Raw genomic sequence first — 13852 nt, 5'->3', positions numbered from 1 at the left:
TCACATATGAACATAGAAAAGTTATGTCTGATTCATCCTACTGTCTTTCCTATTCCCATCTCTCACTCTTCCTTTCATTCCTTTTGGTCTAATCCAATGAACTTCTATTCTTTCCTCCCATCCCCCTTATTTTGTGTTAGTATCTACATATCAGAGAGAGCATTCAGCTTTTGTTTTTTGGGGAATGGCTTATTTCATTTAGGCTGATAAATTTCTAGTTCCATCCATTTACTGGCAAATGCCATAATTTCATTCTTCTTTATGATTGAGTGATATTCCATTGTGTATATATGCCATATTTTCTTTATTCATTCATGTTGAAGGGATGGTTGGTTCCATAGCTTAGCTATTGTAAACTGAGCTGCTATAAATATTAATGTGGCTGCATCACTGCAGTATGCTAATTTTAAATCTTTAGGTATATACTAAGGAGTGGGATAATTGAGCCAAATGCTGGCTCCATTACAAATTTTCTGAAGAATCTCCAAACTGATTTCCACAGTGGTTATACCAATTTTCAGTCCCACCATCAATGTATGAGTGAATGTTTTCCCCACATCCTCATCAACATTTATTGTTACCTGTATTCCTGATAATTGCCATTCTGATTGGAGTAAGATGGAATCTCAGTGTAGTTTTAATTTGCATTTTTCTAATTGCTAGAGATGTTGAAAATTTTTTCATGTATTTATTGATTGAATCATCAACAAATTTGGAATGGAGCCTCCATTTGACCCAGTTATCCCCCATACCTAAAGATTTAAAATCAGCATACTTCTGTGAAGTGCTTGTTCAGTTTCTTTGCCCATTTATTGATTGGGTTATTTATTTTATTTCTATGAAGTTTTTTGAGTTCTTTATATATCCTAGAGATTAATGCTCTAGCTGAGGTACATGTGGCAAAGATTTTCTCCCATTCTGTAGGCTCTCTCTTCACATCTTGATTGCTTCCTTTGCTTGATTTTACTTCTTGTGCTTTAGGAGTCTTGTTGAGGAAGTCAGTTCCTAAGCTCATATGATGGAGTGTTGTGCCTATATTTTCTTCTTGTAGGCTCAAGGTCTCTGGTCTAATGCCTAGGTCCTTGATCCACTTTGAGAGATAGGGGGTAAATTTCATTCTTCTACATAAGGATTTCCAGTTTTCCCAGAACCATCTGTTGAAGAGTCTAGTGGACTTCAAGCAAAAGGTAATCAGAAGGGACAAAGGAGGACATTTCATACTGCTCAAGGAAACTATACATCAACAAGACACAACAATCATAAATATTTGTGCCCCAAAGGAGCATCTACATACAAACAATCAAACAAACCCTTCTCAATTTCAGAAGTTAAATGGACCACAACATAATAATACTGGGTGATTTTTAACACGCTTCTCTCATCACTGTTAGGATAGATCCTCCAAACAAAAACTAAATAAAGAAGATATAGATCTAAAAAATACAATTAATAATTTAGACTTAACAGATATAGAATATTTCATTCATCAATGACTGAATATACTTTCTTCTCAGTAGCACACAGATCCTTCTCTAAAACAGACCATGTCTTAGGCCACAAAGCAACTCTTAGCAAATACAAAAAAATAGAGGTTAATACCTTGCATTCTAGCAGATTGTAATGAAATGAAATTAGAAATCAACGATAGAAGTAAAAATAGAAGCTACTCTTAACACCTGGAGACTAAAGAATATACTATTGAATGACCACTGGGTTGCAGAAGAAATCAGGGCTGAAATGAAAAAATACTTAGAGGTAAATGAGAACAGTGACACAACCTACTGAGATCCTTGGGACACTACAAAGGTGGTTCTAAGATACAGCAAGCTCATTCATTAAAAGGATAGAAAGTCATCAAATAAATAACCTAACATTACGTCTCAAAGCCCTAGGGGGGAAAAAAGAACAACTTCCTTTTCAAAACCAAAGCAGAAGATAGGAAATAATTAAAATCACAGCCAAAATCAATAAAATTAAATTTTTAAAAAAGCTTCTGATCCTAAGCTTTTTTATGTTGTCAGGAAAATTATTTCCCAGGTGAAAATTATTTTATTTTTATTGTATTTAATTATGGCTATAGTTACTTACCATAAGAAATTGCAGGTACCTTGTGATCATAATTGTCCATTGCCAGAAGTAACAGAGGTTTTCAAAGGAAGCTAAGAGGACTCCAGCATCTTAAGTATTTTTTTGGCTGTACTTATATATGATTTTGTCTCAAATATTTTCCTAGCTATAGCAAATAAGTAGGAAAGCAGCAAGCCAGAAAATATCAAACTTACAAGAATTTAATTGTTATAAAAGGGCAAAGGCAAATTGTCAAGTATTTTCAAGATTTGTTGAGTACAGCCTAACTGGGAAACCAAGAAGCACTAGCATTTGTTCAGGGGAAGCCTTTGATGCTGAAGATGGTACAACTAAGGTATACCAGGAAGAAGCATGCTAGGGTCTATCTGAAGAGGCTCATTTCTGAAAGCTGCTAAAAACACATTTTATATGAATGACATGACATATGGGGAAAACACTATAAGGAGAGTCAAATGCATCAAATGAACCTTTGCTTTTAAAATATATTGTTCTGTTGCCCATTTTTCAATTTATTATTAATGAAAGACCTAACTGGTTGAAGACTTGGGTTGTACTACTTAATCATTCTAAAAATAACACTACCTCTAAGGAGAGCAAAAGAATCCTTCCCCAGTGAGATGGAAGTACTGTGCAGCACTTGGAACCACCACTGGTACAAGGCAAGCACACATCAACTGCTAGTGCTCAAGAGGGCTGCTACCATGCGTATGTCCAGGATAGACCGTCACCTTTATAACATAGGTTTTCATTGGAATAAGTGTAAAATTTTCTACATTAAAAATGATAAACTTATGATGACTGTCATGTGAATTTGCATTATGACTAGTAGGTGAGACAGGCCAGTTGAAAACACTTTGGTAAATACACCTTATTGATTCGGTGTATGTTTGTTGGTATTATTTATGTTTCCTGAGGGCAGGAATATTATTCATGTATATAAAATCTTACCTAAAATCCAGTGCTTTCTAGAACAAGTAATTTTTCACATAATTAAAGGTGAAATATGTACAAAAGCTTCTCATACACATCTCATACACTGTATCATGGTTTAGTTTGAATGCAATAATCTCTTAGCACTTAATAAAAACTACTCCCTAAACCCAGAGTTCCCTGTTTCCTTTCTAAATATTTAACACGCTGTGCATGGAGTCAAAACCTCATATTTGTTATCATAAAAATGAAGCCTTATAATAGCATTTGGGGTTTACAGATAAGTATAAGGGGTTGAAGCTATATGGGTTTTAAATTCAGGTCTGACTGACTCCTGAGTCAGTATTCTTATCTACAATACTGTGCTGTCTCCTCATACGGTAAAATATGATACTGTTTTGTATTATTATCAAATACATAATCCTTTTACAAAGGGGAAGAGCCAATGCAACAATCTTGTGAAATGCTTTCTACTTTTAAAGTAAATGCTTTAGTAGCACTATGTCAGGGCACACCAACACAGTGGAGAACTGCTGGAAGGCTTTCTTAGCATATTAGGAAGTGTTTCCATTTCTAATCCAGTGGTTTTAATAGCCAGCACAGGTACATTAGGCCAAGGCTAAATGTCCACAAAAAAACAGGTCTTCCTTTATGAAATCCTGAATATAAACAATGAAACCTTGTTCACAGTGCTTTGTCACATTTTCATAATCATATAAATTATGTAATGAAATATTTAAACACAATTATTCCTTTTTTAAAAAGATATCTAAAGAAAATGATAATGTCCAGAAATTTCAAAGCATATAAAAAACGTAACCTATTTATTTTTGCTAACTACTTTCTCATTAGTTTTTGTGAAACTTGGGATTGAACCCTGGGCCTGTGCATGCTAAGCAAGGGTTCTATTCCTCAGTTACATCCCCAGTCTTTTAAAAATTTTATTTCATGACAGACTCTTGCTAAGTTGTCCTGCTTGGTCTTCCAAGTAGCTGGGATTAGAGACTTGTGCTACCATTCCTGGCCCTTGTTATACTGCAGTGTGATTGAGCATCCTTAATTCAAACCTGAGATCTGAAGTGCTTAGGGAATGAGCATGATGCCGCGAGTGGGCAATTCCACACACAGCCTCGTGTGATGGGTCACAGTCAGCATGCAGGTGCAATAAAAATGCTGTAAAAAGTCACCTTTAGGCTATATGTAGAAACTACATGAAAAACAAAAATGAATTTCAGGAGGCTGGGGATGTGGCTTAGTGGTAGAGTGCTTGACTGACATGTAAGAGGCCCTGGGTTTAATCCTAGCGTGCGCGCGCATACACACACACACACACACACAAAGAATTTCATGTTTTGACTAGGGTCTCCTCCCCAAGATATGTGGAATATTTCCAAAAATTGAAAAAGCTCCAAATCCAAAATGCTTCTGTTCTCCAGCATTTCTGATAAGGAATACTCAACCTATAGTCCTTTAACCTACTTTACCCACCCAAAATGTCACATAATATGGTATTTTTCAAATACAATAAAAACAGGGGGCTGGAGGTGCAGCTCAGTGGTATAGTGTCAGCCTAGCATGCACAGACCCTGGGTTCAATGCCCCCCACCCCACCCAACAACAACAAAACCCGCAGCTGGCCTCTTACCCAAGAAACAGGAGAGGCGATGGCTGGAAAATTCTGGTTCACTATCCTCTGTCTTTAAAAAGAGAGTTCAAAGGAGGACTGTGATTTATTAAAAACTGTGTTACACTGAACTGACATAAGGAAAAGCAATGACAACAATTAATATCCCTTTGTTCTTAAAGGGATAGATGATAAAATAAAAAAGTTGAAAATATTTCAAGGACATTCAAAGACTAGCAATTCAGGGACAATAATTTAATTCAAAAACCAAAAAAAAAAAAAAAAAATCTGGATAAAGACTATTTCTAACTCATTAATATGTCATATTTGCATGATTTTTTACAGTCTAGATGCTTTGATATTTATACTATTTCATAAATAAGCCTGCCATCTACTGTAGCTTTTAATCGTATCGATTATAAAACTGAGGTTTGGAAAAATCAAGTGATTTATATATAATCACACATTTGTGGGGCAGAGCTTGGGTTTGAATCTAATGTTCTGAATTTTTATATACCACAACTGACTCCTATACTAAGAGTTTAAGTCAGTCACTCACCTTTAAAAGAGGAAACTTCTATGTCTGTAAAACTAATATTTCAATGTTTAAGGCTGTTGTTAAACATGATTCTAAGTCTCATGATTTTCAATATCTAAATGGCTGTCAAAGTCAGTTAAGCATCCAGATGATACACTTTGGAAAGAAAGGCTATCCTAGAGGACTCTGCCTAGACTGGAGATGAAAGGAACAGGATGCTTTCAGTCGCTGGTGCAGAATAGTGTGAGACGCTCCCATTCATTTTTGAGCCATTACTTAATAAGCTTTGAGAGCAATGGCTGTCCTTAGCAATGACACAAAGTTGAGTTTGACATAAATTTAAATTTGTAGAAATAAGGAACTATTTTTCATTGCACACTTGTGCTTCTCACATCATAGAGGACATCTGTTTTCTGGAGGTATTTGGGCAGGGCTTAATTCATATCAATGTCTGAGTGAGAGAGACACAGATTCATCTGCCTCTGTGAGAATGTAGAGAAAAAGGCACATTCATACATTGCTAGTGGGCCTACAAATTGGTAGAACCACTCTGGAAAGCAGTATGGAGATTCTTTAGAAAACTTGCAATGGAACCACCATTTGATCCAGTTATCCCACTCCTTGGCATATATCCAAAAGACTTAAAATCAGCATAATATAATGATGCAGCTACATCAATGTTTATAGCGACTCAATTCATAATAGCTAAGCTATGGAACCAATCTAGATGTCTTTCAACAGATGAATGGATAAAAAAAAATGTGGCATATACACATAATGGAATATTACTTAGCCACAAAGAAGAATGAAATTATGGCATTTGCCAGTAAATGCATGAACTGCAGACTATCATGCTATGTGAAATAAGCCAGTGTTAAGGTCTATAAACAAGTCAGATTGGCACCTGTTATTTTGCCAGAGAAATGTTAGAGTCTGTAAACAAGTCTGCATTGTGCCTGGCATTTTGCCAGAGGGAGTGGTTTGTGAAGTAACAAAAGCAAGCCATTAAGTGTGGAGATTCCTTATTGGTTGACTGCTGTATCTATTTTATGCTAATTAGATAAGCTGTGTAAAATGTATAAATATCACTCAGATCCTACAATAAACGGCTGTCACTCCTGTTGCATCAACGTACACAAGTTATTCGTCACCCCCGGTTTTTTGCTGCAGCCGGACTGCGGCAAGCCAGTCCCAAAAAAACCAAAGGCCAAATGTTCTCTCTAATATGCGGATGCTGACTCACAATAAGGGCGGGGAGAGGGAAAAATAGAAGTTCATTGGATTAGACAAAAGGGGAATGAAGGGAGGGGAGGAGAAATGGGAATAGGAAAGACAGTAGAATGAATCCGACATAACTTTCCTATGTTCATAGACGAATACACAACTGGTGTAACTCCACATCATGTACAACCATAAGAATGGGAAGTTTTACTCTGTGTAGGTACAATATGTCAGAATACACTTTACTGTCATTTATATCTCAAAAGAACAAATAAAAAAAATAGATCTTGATTTTTTTTTTTTTTTTAAAAATGAAGATCAAACTTGCCAAAAACTTGGTGTCAAAGTAAACCTGCAATAAATTATTCTATTATAGTTTGACTCCCCAACTCAGAATGTAGTGTTTTTGGCCACAGGGACATGACTGCTTTCATGCTGATGTTAATACCTTTACTGTTTCTCTCTTTAAATTACGTAATAAAAGAAAAACAATAATCTTACCCAGTTTGATGTCATATGATGGTATTATTCTCTTGATTTTGAAGGAAATATTCCATTTCCTTTTTTCCTTTTATCTAAGAGGTAAAAAAAAATCACTAAATTACTAAAAATTTGATGGTTTTAACTTATTTAGTGCTTGGGAAGTCATTTAACCAAGGCTTGGTTTTTAAGACTGGGCAGTAAAAAAGGTAAGCTTTAAAATAGTGGGGAAAAGATAGCAAAACACCTAGTAATATTGAATTTAAGCACACAGCTGGATGGAGACAAAGCTACTATCTGGACTCTGGCCAGGCCTGGCTCTGTCACCCACTGGGGCCTGCTGGGCAGAGCTGATTGGTGGGGGTGGATATCCAGATGAATTTCCAAGCCAAGATTTCATTGGAGCAGGAATGCTCCTTAGAAAGTCAGCTGGTTGGCTTTAAATTGCTTATTCCATGGATTATCCCTGTTTGTTTCTGTCTGAGTGCAGTTACCCATGTCATGATGTGATGTTAGGCTTTCTATTTTTATGGGACGTTGCTGTCAAGAAAGATTCTTTATATTTAAATGAGAATCCAGCAAGGAGGCAGTATAGCCAAGTAGAAATGGAAGCTAGGGACAAATGAAGAGTTTGGCCTTATACCCAAGAAAGGACAGATTATTGCTATACAGAGTAGATGGGGACAAATGTGCAGAAGAAGACCAACAGAGGGTCACAAACTGTGGAATTCTCTATGCTTTCTCTTTTCTCAGTGAAACAGGAACTGAGGTCCTGAGGTTATCAATTGAAAGTGATGATGGAGGAGTAGATGTCAAAGACTGAGGGGAATTAAAAGGGTATTAAATATCACCAAAGAGAACAGAATATACAGAATGATTGCCTGGCAGCATTTGGGGGAATGTGAATTTTTTTAATTTTAATTTTTTATTTTGGGGCTGGGGATGGAGCGCAGGCTGCTGCACATGCGAAGCAGTTGCTCTTCCACCCTGGCTCCGGGCCAAGGATTTAAAGAGACTACCCAGCAGGCTGTGCGTTTTTTTTCCAGCTACCTTCAGTTGTATATGGAGGACAATGAGCGGGATCTAATCAACTTTGTCCTGTTTTTGGACAATGAGAAAGAGAAGGAGACGCAGAAGGGCAGATAAAAGGGAAGATAAAGAAGGACAAAGATTCCTGTTGACCCTTTCTAAACTGTTTATGTCAAAAATAGACACACTGTCTATTCCCTTTTTCTGCTTTATTCTCCTCTTTAGTGCTGATCATTATCTACACAGAGTACATCTACTTTCTTTTGTTTACTGTCTGTCTCTCCTATTAGAACGAAAGCTTCTTGGGGACAGAGATTTTTGCCTGCCACGCCCCTCTCCCCGGACTTTTAAAAGGAATGATTCTTGGGCTGGGGTTGTAGCTCAGGGGAAGAGTGCCTGCCCAGAATGTGTGAGGCACTGAGTTCATTTCTCAGCATCACATACAAATAAACAAAATAAAGGTCCATCATCAACAACAAAAATATTTAAAAAAAGTAGTCCCTTCTTTATAGAATTATTGGAGGGTTAAAGTTTTTTTTTAAAAAAAGGAAGAATGATTCTTTCCTGGGTAATTGTCATTTAACAAAGAGAAGCATCTGGCTGGCTTATACCTAACAACTATTTTTAAAGCACTGGGCACTTAGGGTATTATTTTGATGTTTAAAACTGGTAATATTAATCTCTCATTATCATAAAGAGACCTCAAGGTGATGAAGGTCTCTCTAAAATCTTCTATGGAGAGAAGAGTAATAAGTGAGAAGTTCTGATCAATGAGATTGGAAACACATAAGGGCCAGATGAGAAAATCCCCACAGCCAGCCTCTTCCTGAGGAAGGACAGAAGACAGGGAGTGGGATGGAGCACCAGGATCCTACTGTAGAGATCGTTTCTTGCAGAGGGAGAAGGGCTTGGAAGGGAGACAGCCTGGAGTCTCAGAGACCAGCCAGAAAGCTGCCGCAGCCACCTAGGTAAGAGACATCTTGAATCAAGGCAGCAGTAGTGGGGATGGAGGCAAATGAACTTGAAAATATTAACGAGGCAGAACCAACCAGACTTGGTGACTGACAGTGGAGGTTCAGGGAAGGAGGCAGAGAGAGGAGCCCTTGGCAGTAGACTCTCCTAGTCATTCCACGGGCCACATCCAGGTGACTTTGAAGATCACAGCTACTGGAACTACAGGGCTTCTTGCAGAATATCTGAATTTCAGCTAAAAACAACCCCAAACTCCCTGAAAAACAATTAATTTCCAGTGCTCAGATGGAATAACAAGAAGCAGACAGCCAAGGGTTTCTGACACGGGATGCACTCCCATGCACACCTCCAGGGCAGATGTCTGCCAGCTCTGCTGGCTCAAGACGCTGGTATTGCACCAAGAATTTGGCCTTGCACTGCTGGATAGCAAACTCCCCTTATCACACTCTAATAATTCCCCAATAAATCACCTTTAAACTTTTAAAGGACACTTACTAAGTACCTAGCACTCTGCTATGGATGGCTATGTTTACACAAATATTCATGTTCATTATGTGCAAATCCATCAACACGAACTCTGTCAGTAACCACCAGGGAACAAGTGTCTGTGTTCTGTGATCAATGTGTACTTATATGTTAACACAGGAGTTAAAACATGATTGGAGAAATAATCTGAGCCACGTTTTTGTTTTATGTAATGTTTTCTCTGGAAGTAGGATCTTGACTATGAGCAGGACTGATTTTTTTAAAACATTATTTCATCCAATTAATTCCAGTGCCTATATCCCAGACTATGTATTCCTTTATTAACAGTTTCCATAACAATTCTTAGATCAGTGGTACTTTCAAAAGTTTATGAAAAACCAATTGCAGTATAAAGCAATGGCATCATTATAGGAATTCAAGTTTCTTAGTGATGTCTCTTAAATACTGGGGAACATTATACTTGATCATTTTTCACAAAGTTCAGGTAGATTTTGGAAGCTAAAATTCTGCAGAAAAGAAGCAATGATTGAAACAATCCCTTAGCTTTCATTCGTTCTCTCAGCAATGGAGATTTTTAGACTGGAACTTGGTGGAGAACAAGAAGCAAGTGACTTTACAGAGCTGACAGTCACACGCAGAAGGCAGAGAAGAAAACTGTAGAGAGATAAGTTTGAAATATGACCATTGATAATGTTGGGTGTTACAAGGAGAAACAGGTGGGAAACTTCTTAAGGGCAGGCTTTACATTTCCCTCTTGTTTCTGGCATCTAGAAGAAGGCTTAGACTAAGAAGAACTGTCACTCACCTATTTGTTATATAAATGAAAGAGGTTTCAGGGATCTGTTTTTGTTTCTGGATGTATTTATGTAAGTGTGCAAACTGAAGAATTAAGACATTTTAATTTGCAAGGTGTAATTCTGAGCTTAGTAGAGTGAAGAGAGGGCGAACCAAGATGCCTGTAATCTCAATGAGGACTTGGAGAAGGTACTGGGACTCTGAATCAGAGCAAATTCAGGTATGTCCAGATAGGTTACTAATTCAATAAAACAAGCATGTAAAATATTAATCAGCTTCTATTCTTTCAGTTAATATATATCATTTTAATAATTTACACGTTATTTTCAATGCAAAGATAATGTCATACCATACTAGTTTCTTTTTCTTTTTCTTTTTTTTTTTTTGAGAACTATGGAAAAATTAAATATAGTGGGACCCATACCAAAGGGTGTCTCTTTTACTTAAACTTTACACAAAAAATATCTGCTGAGTATCAAAAGCTTTCCTTGAGTAGGTCTGCAGTTTTTAATCATCAAAACATACTGACAGAGGGAAACCATTATGCTAGGGAGTGGGATACCCTTGCTCAGCAAGAAGTAGATTAGTAGTAGTAATTAGTGTACACTTTCCCAAAATGTTTTTAAGATCTCAGCCAATGCCTCGGGCATTTTTCATCTACCGTTCCAACTCTGATAAGGTCACATACTTCCAGCTCATTAGATCCCTGTGTCCTTGTGTCCTAGGCTCAGGATTCTACATCAGAAGTTGCTTCAAGGAGTAATCCAGTTGTTTTTAAATGCTGTCTTGATTTAGTTTGAGCTGTTGGCTAGCGGCTGTTCAGGTTCCCTTCCTGAGCAGCCACTTCCCTAATTGGGTTCTCACACACTGGGCCACTCTGTACCTGTTCTAATGACCCAGGGCCAGGTACTAGATGACCAGGAACAGTCCCTGTGCCCCACAGCACACAGAAATTATTCAAATCAGCCAATCCTGTCAGTTCCCTCCCAAGAAGACCACACTAAAGACACTTGCTCCCTGTCCCTCCCTTTCCCTGAGCCTTGTGACCAACCTGGGTACATGCCCTGTGTGGTGTACTGTGTTCATTTAGGGAACTGTGAGGATGACAAACCATAAACCTCTTTCCATTTTCTCTCTCTTGATTCTCATCTGGTCTTACCATATGTCACACAAGGTAACAGTTAAAATACAAGAGTATATAGCATAGTCTTTTAGTTGAGAAATAATACTAAGATCAACTGCTAATGTTCCTTAATTAAAAAGTAATAAGTGCAACACTGGCTTTAATAACCCTAATGCTAATGCTCTGCAATAGTTTTTACTTATTTTGTAGCCACAGTCTATTTAAACTTCCTGGATACTGCAAATCACACAGTACATGTAAACTCTGTGTGAGTTTTCAGAGCCTGGCTTTTGCCAGGGTATATTGCACTATGCCAAGTGAGATAGAACACATGTGTACACACACACACACACACACACACACACCTGTTGCTGTTGCTATTTTTCTATTTTTTTGTGATGCTAGGGATGGAATCCAGGGTCTTATAAGTGTTCTACCATGGAATTCCAGTTAAAGGTAGAATATTTTTAAAGATCATCTATATGGATCCAATAAAGGCACACTAAATTACCCAGATTAATCAATCCATTGAAAACTCTACCATGACACTTTAAAAGCATTAAAGAGATGAAAATATACTAAAAAATTTCAAGACCATTTTTGAATGAAAGCTAATAACTATAAAAGCAAACAGAACACTGGAGCAAAAGCACTTCCTCCAACTCAAATGGTATTTTCAATATCTCACTCTTGGGATCTGGCTGTGTTACCACACACAGAGAGCAGTATGGCAGAGAGAACTTCTCTATCACTGATCTGGGATCCCAAAGGTAATTCCCTTAGGGTAAAGGTGAGGCTCATCCGAGTTCATGCTTATCTCTCAAAGTCATAAGACTACAGAGAAGTTACTTTGGTCATGAGCAAAGCAGGAGGACAAAATAAAAAAATAGACATAATGAGTATGGCCACAAACCACAGATTTACCTCCAAGAATAAACATAGGGGATGGAAGAAATCCTACCCATGGCTGAAGTACTCACACCTCGTACTGTTCTCAGGCACCCAGAAGATGCGATGTAACAAAAACCCTCAAGGGCATCACTAACAAGCAGATAGAGAAACCAGACCACATGCATGGAAACGAAAAACAAACAAAACAACAACCAGACATGTCCAATGGCAGACACTGAAATTATCATACAAGACTTTGAAATGATGTTTGCAATAAATTGCATTTAAAGAAAAGTACATAGAAAAACCTGAAAATATCAGCCAAGGATCCAGAAGCAACAAGAATATAACATAGCAGTCTTAAAAAATAGCTAAAAGAAACTTCTAGACATTTAAAGATAAAAACTCAACAGGCTGATATAGTAGCAGATTGAACATAGAAAAAAGATAATTTATACAATTTATTTATTCATTTATTTTGCAGTGCAGGGAGTAGAACCCTGGGCCTCACGAATGCTAGGCAACCTGCCACTGAGCTGTATCCCCTGTCCACTGTACTGTTTTTTAAAATCCATCTTGGTGGGATATAACTGTGGAAAATGAAGTGTAGTCACTGGGAGCAGTTTGGTGAGGTTTGACAAATACACATATTCACAATTAAAACATGGAATATGTCTGTCATTTTAAAAATTTCCCTTATGTCCCTTTGTGGTCATTTCTGCTACCTCCCAATCCTAGTCCTAAATACCCACCAAACTGCTTTGTCATTATCAATTTGAACTGCCTTTTCCAGAATTTCCTATGAATGGATCATACAAGATGCACTCTTTTATGTCTAGCTTTCTTTCCCATCTCTTTTTTGAAATTCATCTGTGATGTTCCACATTTCAAGTCATTTGCTCCATCATATGCTGAGCGTTCCTTCCCGCATCTGTAACTGGACATTTGGGTTTCTCATTTTTGACATTATAGAGTACCTACAAATATTTGTGCACTTTTTTTGTGCGTGTAGATGTTTTCATTTTTCTTGGGTACATACATATCTATGAGTAAATTACATGGTTTATGATAAGTATATGTTTAACTTTGTAGTAAACAGCCAGTTATTAAACTGTAAAAGTTTAAAAATAATCTGAATATAGTCCTTTGTTAGATACACTAATTGCAAATCTTTTTGTTTTGTTTTCATTGTTTTTATGGTGGTTTCTGTAGAGTAGAAATATTTAAGTTAATGTAATCCAATTTATTAATTTTTCTTTTTGTTACTCTAGTATCCCATGTAAGAATTTTTTGCTTATCACAAATCTTCAATTTTCTTCCAGAGGTTTGATTATTTTTCTTTTCATGTCTGGGTCTATGAATCATTCCTAGTTACTTCTGTGTATGGTGTGACGTAATGGTGTGGTAGCTACTCCTACCAGAGACCCCAGTGATCTGCACCTTCTAACTGATGGAATACAGTCAAAGTGATGGATGTCACTTCAAGATTGGGTTAAAAAGAGACCTTGGCTTTTGTTCTCTCAACCCCTGTCCCTCCTGTCTCACTTCTTCCCCGTCTCTCCTCCCTATGAAGGAGGCAAGCTACCATGCTGTAGACAAGGAAGAGCCAGAAGGAAAGCAGCTCATGTCTCCTGCGGGCATCTGTGGAGGCAGGGCATCCCTCAGCTCCCCACTG

The 13852-nt window shown here is 37.5% G+C and overlaps 1 protein-coding gene across 5 annotated transcripts in view; it reads right to left on the bottom strand.

The window, feature by feature from the left end:
- Sclt1 (sodium channel and clathrin linker 1) overlaps positions 1–13852 on the bottom strand; it is a 161184-nt gene that overhangs the window by 23439 nt on the left and 123893 nt on the right. Inside the window, exon 19 of one of the 5 annotated variants that reach the window (XR_013092145.1) lies at positions 6903–6976. The exons of the other annotated variants lie outside the window; for them this stretch is intronic. The gene's annotated coding sequence lies outside the window, so the exon portion shown is untranslated. The remainder of the gene's footprint in view (positions 1–6902; positions 6977–13852) is intronic. 5 annotated transcript variants of the gene reach the window in all.

The sequence above is a fragment of the Callospermophilus lateralis genome, chromosome 8, assembly GCF_048772815.1.
Source record: "Callospermophilus lateralis isolate mCalLat2 chromosome 8, mCalLat2.hap1, whole genome shotgun sequence".
In the NCBI taxonomy this organism is placed as follows: domain Eukaryota; kingdom Metazoa; phylum Chordata; class Mammalia; order Rodentia; family Sciuridae; genus Callospermophilus; species Callospermophilus lateralis.
Note: the sequence above shows the minus strand (reverse complement) of the source record. Positions and strands in the feature narration are given on the sequence as shown.